The sequence below is a fragment of the Humulus lupulus genome, chromosome 3, assembly GCF_963169125.1.
Source record: "Humulus lupulus chromosome 3, drHumLupu1.1, whole genome shotgun sequence".
Classification (NCBI taxonomy): domain Eukaryota; kingdom Viridiplantae; phylum Streptophyta; class Magnoliopsida; order Rosales; family Cannabaceae; genus Humulus; species Humulus lupulus.
This window is the reverse complement of record NC_084795.1, coordinates 195,888,254-195,907,319: the sequence shown is the minus strand read 5'-3', so window position 1 is coordinate 195,907,319 and position 19,066 is coordinate 195,888,254. Positions and strand designations below refer to the sequence as shown.

Below are 19,066 nucleotides of genomic sequence, written 5' to 3'. Positions count from 1 at the left end.
CGCGCGAGGTGGAGTCGCGAAGTCGCTTGGTGCGGCTGGCGGCTAGTGGCACGAGATTCCTGGCGTGAAGGCACAATGTCTCGCAAGGCCCTCGACCTCCTTTTGACCACGACAGTGCTCCATTTTACCTACTTGAGGTATATTTTCTTTTTCCCTCATGTTCCTTGGGTCTAAATTAGCATTACTCGGGATAGGGTACTTTGGCCTGAGCTTGCCGCGAATTAGCCCGGTTGCATGCCCCCTTGTTTATACCCTGTAGTGGATCATTTAGGGCATTTGCATCTAGAGGTTTTAAGCCCATTCCTTTCTATTTTGTAGCAATCCTCTCATTTATACGTGACCCCCTTTTTGCTTTCGGGACGAGGTCTCATGGCCAGTGACAGTCTGTTTGGCATACCTCCGGGGGTTGAGTTTGTTGACTTGTCTTCAGACTCAGGGTCCCCTGAGGAAAACCCTCACCAAAGACTATGACTCCTTATGGCAGGCCCGTATCCGTCATCTTGAGCACATGGCTAAACTTAGGCGTAAAATTTGGGTGGTGGCGAGTGAAATTGACTCGGCGTTGAGAGGAGACGGAGCACCTTTCCCCCTGACCTTAGTGACCATGTAGCGAGCCTTAGGGTGACCCTTTAGATTTGCAGGGGGAGTTGGAGTTTATGGAGAGACACCTTCCGCCTGAGCCCTCCAGCCCATCCTCACCTAATGACTGTCATGGGGCCGCTTCTGCTTCTCTTCAGCCCTTAATTTCGATCTTCCCTAGCTTAGCGCTTCCGCAGCTAGTGCCCCGGTGGAGGACTCTTGCTAGGAAGAGAAAATGGAGGGTCAAGTGTTCTGTCTCTTCCTCACCTTTTTCTTTTGGTTTTTGCAGATACGCCGAGGGCACGACGATAGGTATCCATCAATGAACCGGACGATGCTCCTTTAATGGCCTCCCAACTGGTGTCACATGTATCAGAAAATAAACTAAGGGAAATTGTGAAGCACTATCGCGTTCCTCCAGAGTACGCTTTATACACTCCTTTGGAGACATGTCGGGCTGACTGCCCTAGCACCAGCTTCATGGCCCTTAGTGACCACATTCTGAAGGCGGGTGGTACCATCCCACTACACCCATTCTTCGTAGTGGTCCTCAATTACTTCGACCTTGCTCCACTTCAGCTGGCACCCAATAGTTGGCTGACCTTGAGCTGCCTTTTTATTACGTTTACAAAACTGGTGGAATGTGCTCCTACGGCGCTAGAGGTGCATTTCCTCTACAATCTTATGCCCTCTCCCAAGTCCAAGGGATTCTATTACCAACAAAAATCCAATAACGAGGTCTCTTTGATAGAGGGCGCAGTGTCAAACTCGAGGTCCTGGAAGTAGGACTGTTTCTTTGTGAAAGGCCCCCTCTCTGTTCGCGAGCACTTCTGCGCCAATCCTAGTAAGTACCCTCAGCCACATTTTTTCTCTTCTTCTTTTTTGTAACTCATTGTTTCATGACTTATGTTTGTGTCAACCATGGCGTGGATTATGCAGAGCAATTCGCCGATCCCACAGTTGTTGGGTCGGAAGCGAAAGCTGTGAAGAAGTTTATCAACGCTGAACCCGCTATGAGAAAGGCTGCTTACCTCTTCACCGTGGAAGATCTGAACCTCCACAAACTGTCCCCAGTCTCAGATCCCCGGTTCTTGTGGACCATCCCTGGGTCTAAGAAGATGAAGGCGGTATCAGCCGAGCCTTGCCCAGATGAAGGTGAGGCTAAGGATGTCCCAGAGGAAGCCCCCCTTGAACACGGGGGACCTCACCAGCTGTCCTCGTGTCCTAGGGGATGCCCTCCTTTTGCCTCTTTTGACCCGGACATAGCCTCCCAATCTCAAGACCAGCATGCCATTCCGGGGTGTTTTGTTTGCCCCGACCCCAAGGACTATGACGCTTTCACTCAGGCTCCCCTCGACCCTGGTCCATCGGGGGCTTACTTTGCCAATCTTCCAGCACCCCCTTCTGATCTACCGGGGCCTCACTTTTCCAATTTTCTTGCGCCCCCTCCCGTTTCAGTGAGCGGGTTGTCTGTCCTCACCCAGCCAGGTACCTCTGGCCTGGATGGGGCGCCCTGGGTGAATTGTATGGCGTCCTCTTACAGGCGGCAGTACGTCCAAATCGCCTCGAACCTCCCCGAATCGGAGTGGAATGGTCTTGGGAGTTTTGCTCTGTCGGACCTTGGGGAAACTCTAAGGTGCACCACTGCTTGGGTGAGTTCATGCATCTTGCGTTGGCCCTATTATATATAGATGTACATACATTTTTTTTTGTTACTTATTATTGCTGTTTTTAACTTTCTTGTGCAGGCCTATAGTGTGGCTCAGCGGTTTGCCGACTCGGCTAACAATCTCTCCGCGTCGAGTACTGAGAGGGACCGTCTCACGGCCCAGGTCCAGGAGCTCGAGAGAGAGCTTGAGGAAACCCATACTGAGCTAAAAATGGTTCGGACCAAACTTTCTGTCTCGTCAAAGAGGAAGCTGAAGGCGGTTGCCAAAGCCACGAAGGTGCAGGACAAAGTTACCAGTCTAGAGGGTGAACTCCAGGGGACCAAGGCTATTGCGGCTGCGTCGCAGGAGAGAGTCACTTCTTTTGAGGCCAAACTCGAGGCTGCTAGGGCTGAAGTAGCCGTGTCGCAGGAGAGAATTGCTTCCTTAGAGGCGGATAGGACAGCTATCGAGTACAGGTCCATAGACCGCGCCCTTTACGGTGTGTGAAGGCAAGATCCCAACTTTGATTTTTCTTCTTTTGGCGAGCACGCCGTTGCTCGAGTGGCCGTGTGGAGCACCCGTGGCCAGAGGCCCTGAGGTCGTCATATCATCATTTCTGTCAGCTGTCCCGCTGAGGGCATATGCTCATCTTGAGCCTTTGTAATATTATTATTACTATTTTTATTTTGTGAATCGTTCCATGTTATCAAGAATCCTTTTATAATATATATATACATGTGTGGTTATTTATCTCTTATTCCCCTGTGTTTGAGGTCTTTTTGAGCCTGTATGATGGGGTTTGGTAGGTTCCCCTCTTTTATTTACTAGGCTAGAGGTCCTTTGGAGCCCATGTGAAAGGGTTCACTGGGACCTTTTTTGGTGCCTCTTGATTACTTCTATAAGGATATTTTGACCCCTTGGGTTCTAGCTATCCTTTTATACATTCTTGCGCGCGCTTATTATTTTTTTACGAGAAGCGTCCTTGTCGTCATTATTCATAGTACTATTTTTGCAAGGGTCCCTTTTAGGACCCTTTTTGGCTAGACGGCTTGGTGGCCGCTCTAGGCTTATTGGTGGGTGCTCTCTTTAAGATCTTTCCTCTTGTGGGAGCATCTGCCTTTATTTGGAAGTGTGTTGTTGTTTTTTTTTTTGTAAGACCTTTTGGCCTCCTTGGTGTTCATAAGGGTAGCTAATCCTTGTGAACCGAAGAGATGCCTTGTAAAGTCCTCTCCCTGTTTTTAAGGGTTCATCACGAATTGCGTTCCTCTTTTAAGGAATCTTGCTTAAGGCTCTGATGCAAGGGGTCCTTTTTGGAATCCCCTGTTAGAGGGTCCTTTTTAGAATCCCCTGATAGAGGGTCCCTTTTAGGAACCTCCTCATAGAGGGTCCTTTTTAGGATCCTCCTGATAGAGGGTCCTTTTTAGGATCCTCCTGATAGAGGGTCCCTTTTAGGATCCTGGTGCGGGTGCAAGGGGTCCCTTTTAGGATCCCCTGTTTTCTGTATGCTTTATCTTCACGGGCCACTATTGCCCCCCAAGTGTCTGGTGAAGTTTATTTCGGCAGGCACTTTGATTGATGCCCTCATAAAGTAGAAAAAATAGCGTGCGGAGATCTGACCAGTTTCATTCATAGAATTCAGGTTACAACGATACATATAAGAATTACATAAAAAAGAAACTTACACCTATTTGGGAGGTTATCCAAGTAACCTCTTTGATTTTTGTCTACCAAGCTAAGATAACATGCAACACGCTGAAAACTAATACTGCTTGCATTGGGTGTGGGCACCTCACTGGTAGTACCTCCTAAGGTGCTCTGCATTCCATGCTCGAGGTATGACGGTGTCGTCCATGCGCGCCAGCTTATAAGTGTTTGGGGGTATGCACTGAGCGACTTGGTAGGGCCCCTCCCAGTTCGCCCCTAGCACCCCCGCCCCTGGGTCTCGCATGTTGGGGAGTACCTTTCTTAGCACCAGGTCGCCAACTCTGAAAGCCCTCTCTCGCACCCTCGATTTGTAATACCTTGCTACACGCTGCTGGTATACCGCCATTCTCATTTGTGCCTTTTCCCTTTTTTCTTCTAGCATGTCCAAGCTCTCAGCCAGAGCTACGCGGTTGGCCTCGTCCCTGTACACTTGTATCCTGAAGGAATTAACCTGCATCTCAACTTGAAGGATGGCCTCGCATCCATATGCTAAGGAGAATGGGGACTCTCTAGTGGTTGTGTGCAGGGTGGTTCTGTAGGCCCATAGCACATTTTGCAGCTCTTCCATCCAGGCCCCCTTCATCTTCTCTAGCTTGGTTTTCAAGTTCTTTTTCAGAACTCTGTTAATGGCCTCCACCTGCCCATTGGCCTGTGGTTGCACTACTGCTGAGAAACTTCTCCTTATCCCTCTTCCCCTACAATATTCCTCGAAGGCTCCCCCCTCAAACTGGGTGCCGTTGTCGGAGATAATTTTGTAGGGCACTCCGTATCTACAGACAATGAATTTGTTGACAAATGAGGTGATATGCTTGGCCGTTATCTTCACGAGGTGTTCCGCTTCAACCCACTTGGTGAAGTAGTCCACAATTACCACCGCGTACTTCGCTCCTCCCCTGCCCGCGGGAAGGGCGCCGATCAAGTCTATCCCTCAGATAGTTAAGGGCCAGGGGCTGGTCATGCTAGTTAACTCATTTGGGGGCTTCCAAGTGTAGTTGGCGTGCCTCTGGCATTTGTCGCATTTCTTAGCAAAGTCATTTGCATCTTTCTCCATGGAGGGCCAGTAGTACCCTTGTCTCATGGCCTTCCTAGCCGTGGAGGGTCCACTCTCATGGTTGCCACACTCACCCTCATGTATCTCATGCAATACTTTCAGTGCCTCCTCCTCCTCTACACATCGCAGTAGTGGCATCGAGAAGCCTCTCTTATATAGAATCCCGTCTACCAAGGTGTACCTAGCAGCCTTATACACCAACCTTCAGGCCTCTTTCTTGTCCAGAGGTAAGGTTCCTTCCTCCAGGTATCTCTTAATCGGTTCATCCCACGACTCCTTTGGGACACTAACCATGTGAATGTCCGCGCTTACGATGCTGGATCTAGGTAGGTATTCCACAGTTATCGACTCCAGGATATCCCCATCCTTAGTGGAAGCCAGTTTTGCGAGGGCGTCGGCATGGGAATTCCTCTCTCTTGGGATCTGCTCTATGCTGTATTCCACCAATCGTCCGAGATAGCCCTTCACCCTTTCCAAGTATGCAGCCATCTTGGGACCTCTCGCCTGATATTCACCTTTCACCTGGTACACCACCAATTGCGAGTCGCTAAAAATACGAAGGTGTGTCACCTTAAGCTCCTGGGCTAATTGCAAGCCTGCCAGGAGTGCTTCGTACTCCGCCTCGTTGTTGGAGGCCTCAAACCCAAACCGGATTGCACAGTACATCTTGTGTCCTTCGGGTCCCGTCATTATGATACCTGCTCCAGACCCTCCTTCATGGGATGCCCCGTCCACATCCAGGCTCCATTCCTCTACACCCCTTTGTTCTTCCTCTATGACTGGCCGCTCCCCTTCTTCACTTCTTCCTTCATTCGGCTGATTGATGAACTCCACTATGAAGTCTGCCAGCACTTGTCCATTGATGGAAGCTCTCGGGGTATAAACGATATCGAATTGGCTCAACTCGATCAACCATTTCATCAGCCTTCTTGAGGTCTCAGGTTTATGCAAGACCTATCTTAAAGGACTATTTGTGAGAACTTCGATTGCATGAGCATGGAAGTAGGGTCTCAACTTCCTCGAGGCCACAACTAATGCATACGCCAACTTTTCTATTTCTGGGTACTGATTCTCCGCATCCACCAACCGCTTCCTGATATAGTACATGGGTTGTTGCTGTTTCTTCTCCCCTCTAACCAAGGAAACGCTTATGGCATGTTCAGACACTGCCAAGTATAAGTATAGCTTTTCACCTTTTTCAGGTTTTTCCAACAGGGGTGGCTTCCCCAAGTGCTCCTTCAGCTTAATTAATGCCTTTTCACATTCCTCATCCAAAGAGAACTTTTTGCTCCCATTTAGGATGTTAAAGAAGGGGAGGCACTTGTCGGTTGACCTCGAAATAAATCTATTAAGGGCCGCCACCCTTCCCGTTAGGCATTGCACTTCCTTCTTGTTCTTAGGTGGGCTAATTTCTATCAGGACCTTTATCTTATCAGGATTAGCCTCGATGCCTCTGGAGTTGACCATGAAACCCAGGAATTTTCCCGAGGATACACAAAAAGTGCACTTGATGGGATTCAACTTTATTCGATACTTCCTGAGTGTGTCAAACATCTCACCTAGGTCCTTGTTGAGTTCTGCAGCATTCTTGGTTTTTACCAGCATATCATCAACATATACCTCCATGTTTCTCCCTATCTGATTGGCGAACATCTTATTGACCAACCTTTGATAGGTGGCACCCGCGTTCTTCAACCCGAAGGGCATCACCTTATAGCAGTAGAGTCCTTTATTCGTTATAAATGACGTATGCTCTTCATCAGCTGGGTTCATAGGAATCTGGTTGTATCCAGAGTAGGCATCCATGAAGCTAAGTAATTCATGCCCTGCCATCGCATCCACCAACTGATCTATTCTCGGGAGCGGGAAGCTGTCCTTAGGACAAGCTTTATTCAGGTTTGAGAAGTCGACGCAAGTCCTCCATTTTCCATTCGGTTTTGGGACTAGTACTGGATTCGACACCCATACAGGGTAAAATGACTCGCGGATAAACCCATTGGTCTTTAGCTTGTCGACCTCTTCCTTTAAGGCTACGTACCACTCTGGGTCCAGCGCCCGCCTCTTTTGCCTAATGGGCCTCACTTCAGGGGAGATATTCAAATGGTGGCACATAACGTTGGGATCTATACCCACCATATCTTTGTGACTCCATGCGAATACATCCAGATTATCCTTCAAAATCCTTATCAACTCCTCCTTCACGTCGCTCTGCAGGCTTTTTCCTACCTTTAGTTTTCTCAACGGTTCCTCCACTACTATAACCTCCTCTACTTCGTCCACAGGTTCTGCCCCAGACTCCTCCACGATTCGGGGGTCTAGCTCTTGTGGGCTCCCCGCGGGCACACGTAGCACTTGATGTATCACCATGGCCATTGGTTCCTGTGGTTTCCCAGACGCGTGGAGGGAGGTGTTGTAACACGCCCTCGCTTCTCTCTGTTCTCCTTTCATACTAGCGACTCCTCCTGGAGTTGGGAACTTGACGACCAAGTGATATATAGAAGTTATGGTTTTCAATTCTCTTTGGGATGGTCTCCCTAATACCGCATTGAAAGCTGAAACACAATCTACCACGACGAAGTTAGCCATGACTGTAGTCTGCCGGGGTCGCTCCCCCATGGTGACTGCCAACTCAATCATCCCTAGGGGTTGCACCGAGTCCCCCATGACTGTAGGGAAGATTGGTAGGGCTTCAGGTGATGAATGCCCAGTCCCATCTTTTCCAAGGCAGGGCGATACAGGATATCCACTGAGCTTCCATTGTCCACCAAGACCCGATCATATTGGCCAACTGAACTGTCAACTCCAGTGGGTCGTTATGGGGAAAATGCACCCCCCGTGCATCCTCCTCTGTGAATGTGATCAAGTCGTTTTCTCCCTTGAAGCTTTTCGGGGGTCGTTGTTCAAAATTCGTGACACAGGGTGGTGGACTTCGCCTGGCTCCCCTAGCATACCTGTCTCGTCCCTTCCGAGAATCTCCCCCAAACCCTGGACCTTCAAAAATGGTTCGAACTTCCCCCTGTATCTCTGGGGCTCGTCCCTACGCCTGGGGTATCGCAGGCTCGTCCTCCGGCTTCGGTCTTTCTCTCCTGACATATCGGACTAGATGCCCCCTGTGGATGAGCTTCTCAATTTCTTCCTTCAAATGGAGGCACTTTGCTGTGGTGTGACCGATATCCTTGTGGTATTGGCAGTATCTACTGGGATCCCTTTTGGACCAGTCCTTTCTCATCAGTGGGGGATTTTTGAAGGGAACTCGATCTTCATTGGTGAGGTAGATATGCTCCCTGGTATCTGTAAGGTTCATATAGAAAGTGCAAGCTGTCTCCCTATGACCACTCCCCTGTTTGGTCTTTCTCTGTTGATCATCCCTCGACCCTTCATATGCCCTTTTCTTCTTCGCTCCATTCGATCATTCATTAGCTGGGGGCTTTACGTTAGACTCCTCCTTTCCTGCCTTTAAGTTTGCATGGCCATCCTCCACACGAATGTACTTCTGTGCCCTCTCGTAGAAGTCATCTAGGTCGGTGATTTCCCTCTTCAGCATATTATCCCACAATTTGCTTCTCGGACGCACTCCGTACTTCTCTGAAGTCCAAGGATCAAGTTGTGAGTCATATTGAACAAGTTGTTATGTTTTCCAAGCAACTAGTGACTGAACAAGTAGCAAGTTCTTAGGCGATACAAATGGCCCATGAATCTTGACTGGAGGAGAACATCGTGGAGGAGACTGAAGCTGGAGTTGGGGCCTCCACCTCAGATCCAGGTAAAATCCATCTCCTTCTTTTACATGCTAAATCAGTTGAGGAGGGTGTGAGATTGGATCATGTGTGGGTATCTCCCACCATTCTCAAATATGGCTTCAACGGTAATCATCGGTTGGCTCAACTGGATTATCAAGACAACCAACAAGTGAATTATTATTACCTCCATCATCCTCGCAACTATTTTCCTTCTCAAAGCTTTGTGTCGCTCGATCGTGTGACCTCCTTCCAAGCATCCTGGATTAGCCAGTATGAATTTAATGCCACTTAGGCTATGGGTTGGCTGATGAGAGCCTTCGCTCACTCGATGCTCCACCCTGAAGAGCTAGTCACTGGTGGGGCTTTCCGAGAAGCTCATTCGCTCTTGCCTAACTCCTCGACAATTTTATTTATTTTGCATATATTTCGTACAAATTCTAAGACTGTATTTATTTTTGCAGATCAAATGAATTTTGTTGATCTTTTGTATATTGGTGCCAGTTTCCTCGGGGTCAATTGGAGACAAAAGATCTCGGGAGGAAGTAGAGTCCTCCCAACCATCAAAGTGAGTAGAAGTAAGTAGGGTACCCATTGAAGAGCCCAAGATGATGCCCGATGTCCACCCTTGGGGTTGTCTTCTAGGCATAGACCTTCTCTGGAGGGATGTAGTGCAACAACAAGAGAGTTTCCCTCCCAAGCCTCTCCATCCTGCGTTCCCTGCCCTTAGTATACCCTGGGAATTTTGAGGGGAAGATGCTCGAGAGGTACAACACCATGGTCAAGTACTTCAATGCTCGACTAGATGAAAGGAATGCGACAGTCCATGAGTTTGGAGCCTTCGTCCTCCAACTCAAGTCTTGTTGAAGGATGGAGCCTCCGAGGGCCCCTATTTGACGAGAACAGTTGAAGAAACTGTTCATCGAAAACTCATCTCCTTTTTTGACCCTCTGGCAACTGAACTCCTCCAGGGGTTAAGTTAACTGCTAGGAGGTATGCCTAGCTGGGGGCGATAATGAAGATTCCCTCATCTCCTCCTGCCAGCAATCAACAGTAAAGGTATTCTCTTCACATAATTATTTTGATTATGTTCTCCAATTGTGGTACTAACTCGTTATATTTTAGTCTGTTCTCATGGTCCAGTGGTTGAGCAACATTATGATGGAGAAGTCATATGAGCTCAAGTGGGCCACAAATAAGTTGACAGTCTTAAAGTCGAGCATACCAGCTGAGGAGGTGGAGCGACTCTAGGAGGCTAACAAGGAGGAGAAGACTCGACTGAATGAAATCAAGGCAGTCTCAAAGCGTTACCGCCTTGAGAAAGAGGCTAAAAAGGAAGCTGAAGAGGCCACGAAGGCTAAGGTGGAGGCCGAATAGGCGGCAGAGGAGTCTCATAAAGTTGCGGAGGAGGTTGAGGATTTGTAGAGGGAAAAATAGGTAGACAAGGATTGAAATAAGGCTATGGCCTTGCAGATTGAAGCCCTTGAGAAGGAGAAGACTACCCTCTTCAACAAGGTAAATAGCATCGCAGATGATGCCTTCTTCATGGTCTCGTTCTACAACCAGGACATGGATTTGGGCTTCACCGGAGATCCTAATGTCGCTAGGGCAATATATGAGGAACGCCTCCGAGTTTAATCTGTTGTCACTGCCACTGAGCCTTTGAGTGCTAACCTCGTCATCACTCTCATGGACAAGGCTCCTTAGGGTCTGGAGTAGTGTATCTCCTTAGTATTTTGTTTCTTTTTTGTAGAAGTTCTGCAAGCCATCTTTTTGGAGCATAAACAGTTTAAATGCTCGAGCTCCATAGTGATTCTATACTTGTATATTTTCTCCTTCGTAGCTTTTTTTCTCCAATTACTATGCCGTTTTTGCATATTTTCTTAGCAATTTATTATGCTTATTGTATTTTCATATATTTCTTAATCATCTTGCAAATTGGACTTAAGAACATACAATGTTGTATCAATTTCCTTAGATAACTAATTGTTACGAAAAAAATAAATTTTACTCTATTTAACCTTACTTTAATCAACTTTTGTTGTGGGACCAATTGTTAGGTGAACTCAGGACTTGACGAGTTCCTTTTTGGGTCTCGGGTACTTAGCTTGGCTTCTGAGCATTCGGTTCAAGGAAGCTCAGTTTGGTTCCCAAGTGTACTTTTCTCGTAGATTTTATGACACTAGGTTTACTCTAAAGTACCCCGTGTAGGTTCCTGCTATAGTTTAATTTTTTTATCAATTATGTGCAAGTGTACACAGTCACAAAATAGGTAATAAAATGATATGCATTCGAGATCCTCTCCACAGGGATTCAAATTAAAACTAAATGCACAAATTAATTTTCAAACAATTGCAAAAGTAACCAAATTAATTTGTTTTTATTTTGTAAACTAATCAATTAAAAATGCTTAAATATAAACGGCAATGCCAATGTGAAAGTGAGATAAAATCAATTGGTTGAAATGGGCTTGAATTATTAAATCCCTCTATGTCAAATGACATGTACGTTTTGCTGCAACAAAATCTCAGCAACATTACCAAAGTTAACAAGAATTCAAAACAAGTTCATAGAACTTTTCCAAATCCTATGGTATTAATTCTTTTACCTAACTAAAAATATTCCTATGCCAATCATGTTTAAGAATTCAGATTTAAGCATCAATTCATACTTGTTACACAAGGAAAATAATACATTCCTATGCTATTCACAAACATAATCTAACAAAATTATCTACTTATTTCATTCAAATTTATCCATTATATTCAAACTTCCCAGCACAAATATAACTCAATATCTTGCCATTGATGGCCAAACAACAACAAGAATTCATCAATAAACATATTGGAATGAACAATGGGTAATTTGCTAAAATAAAGTGCCACAAATTTAGAATTGAGACGTAGAGTTCATTGATATTCTAATCCTCAAAATATCTATTTCATGGCTAAATCAAGAAACATAGATACAAATTTTTATGTGTCCATGAGTAATCAATCACAAAATACTAGAGAAAATAGGAAAGGAATAACAAACAAATAGATGTAATAGCCAAAAATGATGATGGAATGAATATTCTCTTCTTCTCCTCTTCTTCTTTTCTTCCTTTCCTTCTTTGTATTGCAGAAGTCTCCTTGTACTTGGTGATTTTCTCTCTAAAAGATGGTTGAATTGGGTAATGGAGGCTGTCCTTTTCTTTTTCTTCAGCTAGGGTACAAAACCATTTTTACCAAAGTACGATATTGCCCTCTAAGCCTTCTACACGTGAGACACCCCAATATTCCTGAATTTTCTCCTCTAAAATGCAGCCAAAAAACTCTAAATTTTTCCACCTCACCAACCTTTGACAATTCAATTAATGACATGCCACATGTTGCTCCCTTATATGCTAAATTCTCCTCTTTGAATCCTGCTGAAAATGCTCCAGCAAAACTTCTTTAGCTTCCGCAAAACTTGATATTTCAACACAAAATAAACAATTAAGAGCCATTTCCCTTTTCATTGTTTTCTTTGGAAATATTCATGCATAAACTCCTTATTTGCTACTTTCAGCTCTAAAACACCAAAATGGACACAAGAACACAAAAGAACAGAAAAAGGAAAGAAAACAACTAGAAAGTAACAAAAATACACAAACATCACTCAACCTAATTTTATATTAATAAGCTTAAAAGTATGAAAAATAACTCTTTATTAAAGAGTTATCAGTTCCTCTTGTTGAGTCCTCTAGGTCTGCTGACTCTCACAAGTCTTTATGACACTAGGTTTACTCTAAGGTACCCTGTGTAGGTTCCTCATATTAAGTTCCCTAGGTCCAACTATGCGAGCAGTTATTCTCTTGGGATGACTAGCCCCTTGCTTATGCCCCCCAAGTGATCAAAGATCAGGTCTGTGTTCACTTCTCTAGGTCTATGAGTGAGTACATCCTCGAGTGATATATAAAAATTAACAATAACGTACAAACATTTTTCTTGAATTTCATCTATCATGTTTTGTGTACATGGTTGGTTGTTGGGTCGTAAGTTGTTCGTCGGTGGGTGGAGATGGATGTTTCACCTTGGAGTATGGCCTCATACCTATTGGCCAAGGAGAAGGGTGAGTGGCCTGTCGAGGTTTGAGCAGTGATATGATATTCCATGGAACCCTAGGTAACTCCTTGAGCCAAGCGTCTTTCCCATGTTCAAGCATTTTCTGTAAAGTGGCTTTAAGTGTCTTGTTGACTACTTCCACTTGTCCATTTTCTTGCAGGTGAGCTATGGAGGAGAAACTCTTGATGACTCTTTGTCTTTCATGAAAATCAATGCACAGATCACTCTTGAGTTGGAGGCCATTATCGAAGACTATCTTCCTCAAGAGCCTGTATTGGCAAATGATGTATTTTACGACAAAGTCCAGTGCCTTCTTTGAGGTGATCATAGTGAGGGGCACAGCTTAGACCCACTTTGTTAATTTTTCTATCGCCACGATCACATACTTTACCCCTCCCTTTTAACTTGGGCAGAGAACCAATTATGCTAATGCCCCAGGCTGCGAAAGGCCAAAGACTTGTCGTCTGAGTGAGCTCATTTGGAGGAGCTGTAGGGATATTGGCATATTGTAGGCATTTATCGCACTTTTTGACACACTTCAGTGAGTCATTGTTAATCGTGGGCCAGAAGTATCCTTGTCGTAAACTCTTATTTGCAATGTTTTTCCCCCTACCATGGTCCCCGGAAAGCCTTCGTGCACTTCTAGGAGGATGGCTCTGGCTTCTTTCTCGGACACACATTGGAGAAATGGCAATGAGTATTCTTGCCCATATAGTTTGTCATCCATGATTACATACAGAGGAACTTGATAAAGCAACTTCCGAGCAGCTTTTTTGTCTTGTGGTAGTTCCCTAAAGATAAGATACTTCGTGATTAGCTCCATCAAACTGTCCTAAGGCTGGACTGATTCCACCTCTTCGAGCTCTTGGAAGCTTGGAGAAGCCAAGTAGATAATTGGGGCCACGTTGAGTATCTCCACGTCTTTAATTGTAGACAACTTAGTTAAAGCATCGGCGTTGGAGTTCTTTTCCAATGGAACTTGTGGAATAGTATATCTCTTGAAGTTGTATAGCATTTCCCGAGCCTTGGATAAATAGGATGCAATCTTAGTGCCTCAGGCTTGATAATCTCTAAGAACTTGATTCACCACTAATTGTGAGTCGCTAAAAATCTCGAGTCCCTTTGCTATAAGCTCTTGGGAAACTCTCAATCTAGCCAGGAGAGCCTTGTATTCTACTTCATTATTTGGGGCATCGAGACCAGACTACAAGGAACTATTGATCCTATGCCCTTCGAGGTATACCAAGATTAGCCCTACTCTGGACCCGTTCTCGTTGGACAATTCGTCCACATACAATTTCCACACGGGCCCAGGAGAACGAAACTTCTCAGGTCCTTCAATTATCCCAGTGCATTTTGCAATGATGTCTACCAATGCTTGTCCTTGGATGGATTTCCTCGAGTTGTATGATATGTAGAACCGACTAAGTTCAACTGCCCACTTGACGAGTCTCCTAGAGGACTCCTACTTCTAAGGGACCTGCCTCAAACACTGATTAGTGAGCACTGTGATGGGAAGTTCTTGGAAGTAGGGTTGAAGCTTCCTTGAGGCTATTATCATGCAAAAGGTCAACTTATCCATGAGAAGATACCTTAACTCTTCCCCGAGGAGTCATTTGTTGACATAATAGACGGTATGTTGAAAGTGTCATTCCTCGCGTATGTCACACTAATGGCATGCTCAGTGATAGCCAAGTAGAGGAACAAAGGTTCTCCTTCCATTTGCTTTGATAATATCGGAGGGTTCACCATGTGTGCCTTTAGCTTCTAAAATGCATGCTCCTAGTCCTCCAGCCATTCAAATCGCTGACTTCCTCGGAGGATGTGGAAAAATGGGATACAGTTATCAGTGGCCTTGGATACAAAGTGGCTGACAACTGCTATCTGACCAGTCAGGCTGTGCATGTCTTTGTGCTTCCTTGGTGATGGTATATCTATAAAGGCCATGATCTTGTCAATGTTTGCTTCAATTCCTTGGGAACTCATGATAAATCCCAAGAACTTCCCCGAGGCCACCCCAAAAGTGCATTTTTGCGAGTTGAGCTTCATCGCAAAATTTTAGAGTACCAAAAAAATTGTCCTAAGTCTCTTACATGCTCCAAGAAGGTCTTGGATTTGACCAACATGTCATCCACATACACATCCATGTTTCGACCAAGCTAATTTTTGAACATTTTATGGAACAACCTCTGGTAGGTGGTCCTCGCATTTTTCAAGCCGAAAATTATCACTTTGTAATAGTAGACGCCATTGTTTGTTTGAAAATTGGTGTGTTTTTTGTCGACAAAGTGCCTGGAAATTTGATTGTATCCAGAATATTTGTCCATAAATGTTAGTAGCTCATATCCAGAGGTGGCATTAATAAGGGTATTTTGGATTATATATTTTTGGTCCTTTCTTACTTTGATATTGTTGATTCCTAGCTTTTTAATGTGTGTCTAACTTTATTTTACACGTATTTGATTTTTAGGCCACAAAACATTTATGAATATTAATTGATAAATTTTGTGTAATTTGTGGTTAGACATTGACGAGAGACGATAAGACTCAAGAAAATGAATTTTAGAAGGAGTTTAATGAATTTTAGAAGTCCTTAAACCCAAGGTTTGAGACTGATTTGGAATAGGGAATAATGTTTCGCATTGACGATTGATTGATTGTTGAAGGTGGAGAATAATTCTTAACTATTCTTTAAAATCGTTATGATCAATTGTTCTTTGTTTGTTACTTTATTTTATGTTATTGAATTTTGAAAACAAAATCCCTTTTTAATTCTTGTTTCTATTTTGAATAATAAGTTGATCAATAGTCCCCGTGGGTTCGACCTGTATTACCATTATGCTAAGTAATTGGAAATATTGAAAATGAAATCTTTAGTATATTTGATACGACATATGACACGCATCAAATTGTTGGCACCGTTACCAGGGATTATTGTAATTCTTTTTATTATTCAAATAAATTAACAATTTTCTGATTAGTTCATTACCTTTGCCTTTTCAGGTGTACAAGACTAGCGACGATACTCAAGACAAACTACAAGAAATAAAGCAATATCTTGAGACATCATCATCCAACTGTTCTCGCACTATTAACGATAATCCATTCTTTCAACCTTCAACAAGTGAAGTTAATCCTGTACAAGTGTCAGCACCATCTGACGAAAATTCTAACTCAGATTCATCAATTATTTCTCAGATGGCTCAGGATAGGACATTGAAAGAGTTGGTGGCGCCAGATCTAGACCATCAATTATTATGTATACAGTATCAGGCTTTGGATATCAACTTTGAACCAAAGTCGGACCTTATATGTAACGACCCAAAATTCAATAATATGGCTTAAGAGCCTTGATTAGCATGTCAGGAGGGAATAATTTGTATTTGTGTGATTAGATGATTAAATGCAAGATTAAGTCGCATGCACGATTAATATAATTATATGATTATGTGATATGCATGTTTACGAGTATTAAATATGCATGTGGGCCCTTTCTAGTTTATAAGGGCATATTTGTAATTTTGGCCCGTTGAGGGCATAAATGTTATTATTTGTGATAAATTTTTGAGAACACATTATTATGTGGATATATTTGCAGAGTATGGCTCGAGATGGTCCTAGTGAGTGGATTAGCGAAATAGTCACAGCGGAGTTTAATTCCCGGCTCGGGGGAGCCTAGGGGTATTTTTGGGAATTCACAGAATATTTCGGGAATAATTAGATATTGAATAATTGATTGCTAAATAGTTAGACATGACGGGGTTAATAGGTGAATGTTAGGAACACTTGAGGAATTAGCGGGAACTAGGGGTGGAATGACCAATTTACCCCTAGGAACAATTTGAAGAATAATATGCTTGAGGGGCAAAATAGTCTTTTGATAAGCAAGGATATACTTAGGCAAAACACTTTGGCTAAGCTCAGTAACTCTAAGAAATAACCAGAAACTGAAGGAAAGCACTCTCTCTAATCTCTTTCACGATTTCACCCCTCTTTCTCTCTCTCGGTGATTGAGTTTAAGCAGCTGAAGGAATTAAAGGACTGAAAAGTTTACCCTTAAAGCTGGACTCCTGGAAGGAATTGAAGCTTTGGAAACCTGAGGGTTTAGCTGGGATTTAAGCTCAAAGATTGAAGGTTGTAGCTTGAGGAAATTCAATCATAATGTAGGTAAGTTCCTTATCGTTGGTCATGTCATGAAATTCTGGTATTGGTGTGGAATTAGACTGGGTATTGGGTAATAAATAGCTGATGATTTGGGGTAGAAACTTCAGTATGTATTGTTGTGATTTTGTGTTTAATTGGATGATGAAAAGTCTTAGATTCGTAGCTAAAACTTGCTTTGGTTGGGAGGTTTTTCTGAGTTGAATTCTTGGAAAAATTGGTTGGAAAGGGTTTGAGAAAACCCAGATTTCTGGGTTTAAAGGGGGTGCACCGCGACCCAGCTCATTGGCGCTGCGGCGTGTGTGCCCAAAAGAGTCTGGGTGTGCTCTCGGGTTGGGGGGTGCGCCGCGACCCTAGGGGGCAAGTCACAGCCCACCTCCCCTATGGCTTGGGTTCTTGGTCTCTGACTTAGGGGCAAGTCGCGACCCTAAGGACCAGGTCGCGGACCGCCTAGAGGTTTTTCCCTAGATTGTTTTTTAAGGTTGATGAGGCTTGGGGGTTCAAACTTAAGCGCTCGGGACAATTTCTACTACCCGATTTAGTAGAAATTGAGGTCCTGGAGGCTAGTTTTTATCTCTTACGTATTTATTTGGATTAGAAGTAGATAAATACCTATTGGCCACTGTGACTAGGTTTTTCACCAAGGCTCAGGACTAAGGATCGTGCTCGAGACCGCTCTATTATCTCCGCTAAGAATTCAAGGTAAGAAAACTTCACCAAGTGTGGTGATGAACGAGACTGAGATTTTCCAATTATTGGTTGCTTGTGATATGTGTTTGTAAGATTGATTTGTCATATAAGAATGACCGGCCTAAGGGAGCCTGGGTAAATGGTAAGCATACTATGCGCAGCCTGGCCTAAGTGAGTCGGGGCTAGCTAGATCAATACGGGGCTTGGCCTAAAGGTGCCAAACCTTATTACTTCAGATTATGTGATTGCAATTGTTTAATTGAAAATATGTGCTTTGTTTTATGGTTATATGAGATAAGCTTTGTTGAATATTCTTATTGTTACATGTGATTGTTGTTTTGGTTTTCTTGCTGGGCCTTGGCTCACGGGTGTTACGTGGTGCATGTAAAGGAAAGGGTAAGCTGGATCAACCATGAGTTGGAGAGCTCTAGGGGCGAGGAGTACATTGTCTGCTGCTCGTCCACCACTGCCGAAGAAAGTACAGGGACAGAAGCCTAAAACTTCCATTTTGCCATTTGAGTGGCCACTAATTGTATATAACTTTTGAGAATTTGTAAATTTTGTCTTTTTAACCCTATTTTTGGGATCCCATGTACCAAACATCTATTTTAATGAAAAATTAACCATTTACGATCAAAATCTTTTGACCCTAATCTGATTGTTGACCTTAGGATCACATTTTTAATCAAATGACTTGATTAGAAAGTCCTGCACTATTTTAACTACACAGTGTAATGGTCTTGGTTATCCAGGGCTTTACATCATACATTTGCTACCATCTTTCCATGGGCTACCAGAAGAGGACCTGAACAAGCATCTGATAAAGTTTAATATAGCCTGTTCTATAATGAAACCAGTTTTAGTGACTGAAAAGCATATTAAGTTAAGAGCTTTTTCGTTCTCTCTGAATGATCGTGCTAAGGAATGACTCTATTATCTTCCTCCTGGAACTATGAACACCTGGAATGAGATGAAGAATTTTTTTTGGAGTGCTACTTTCCAGCATCAAAGGTTGGAAGTATTAGGAAGGAAATCTATGGCATTCGCCAACAGACTGTAGAGTCTTTGTATGAGTATCGAGAGTGTTTCAAGAGATTATGTGCTAGCTGCTCTCACCGTCAAATAAGTGAGAAACTCCTAATTTAATATTTATATGTAGAAATTTTTCCATTAGATAGGAGTATGATTGATGTATCAAGTGGGGGAGCTCTGGTGGATAAGAACCCTGCTGCAGCCATGAACTTAATTTCTAATGTGGCTGCTAATTCCTAACAGTTTGGTGTTCATCAAGAAGTACCAGTAAGAGGGTTAATGAGGTGAATTCTAATGTAGAGCAGCAGCTTGCTCAGTTGACTAATATGGTGTAACATATGGCAATGGTCAACAAGTTAGACCTTGTAGTATATG

General features: G+C 43.8%; 1 non-coding gene across 1 annotated transcript; it reads right to left on the bottom strand.

Annotated features, from left to right (window-relative positions):
* Window positions 1-18,676: 18,676 nt before the first annotated feature.
* On the bottom strand, window positions 18,677-18,783 carry LOC133828377 (small nucleolar RNA R71). Its single transcript, XR_009891001.1, has one exon. It is a non-coding gene; the product is annotated as a small nucleolar RNA R71 (small nucleolar RNA).
* Between the last annotated feature and the right edge of the window lie 283 nt (window positions 18,784-19,066).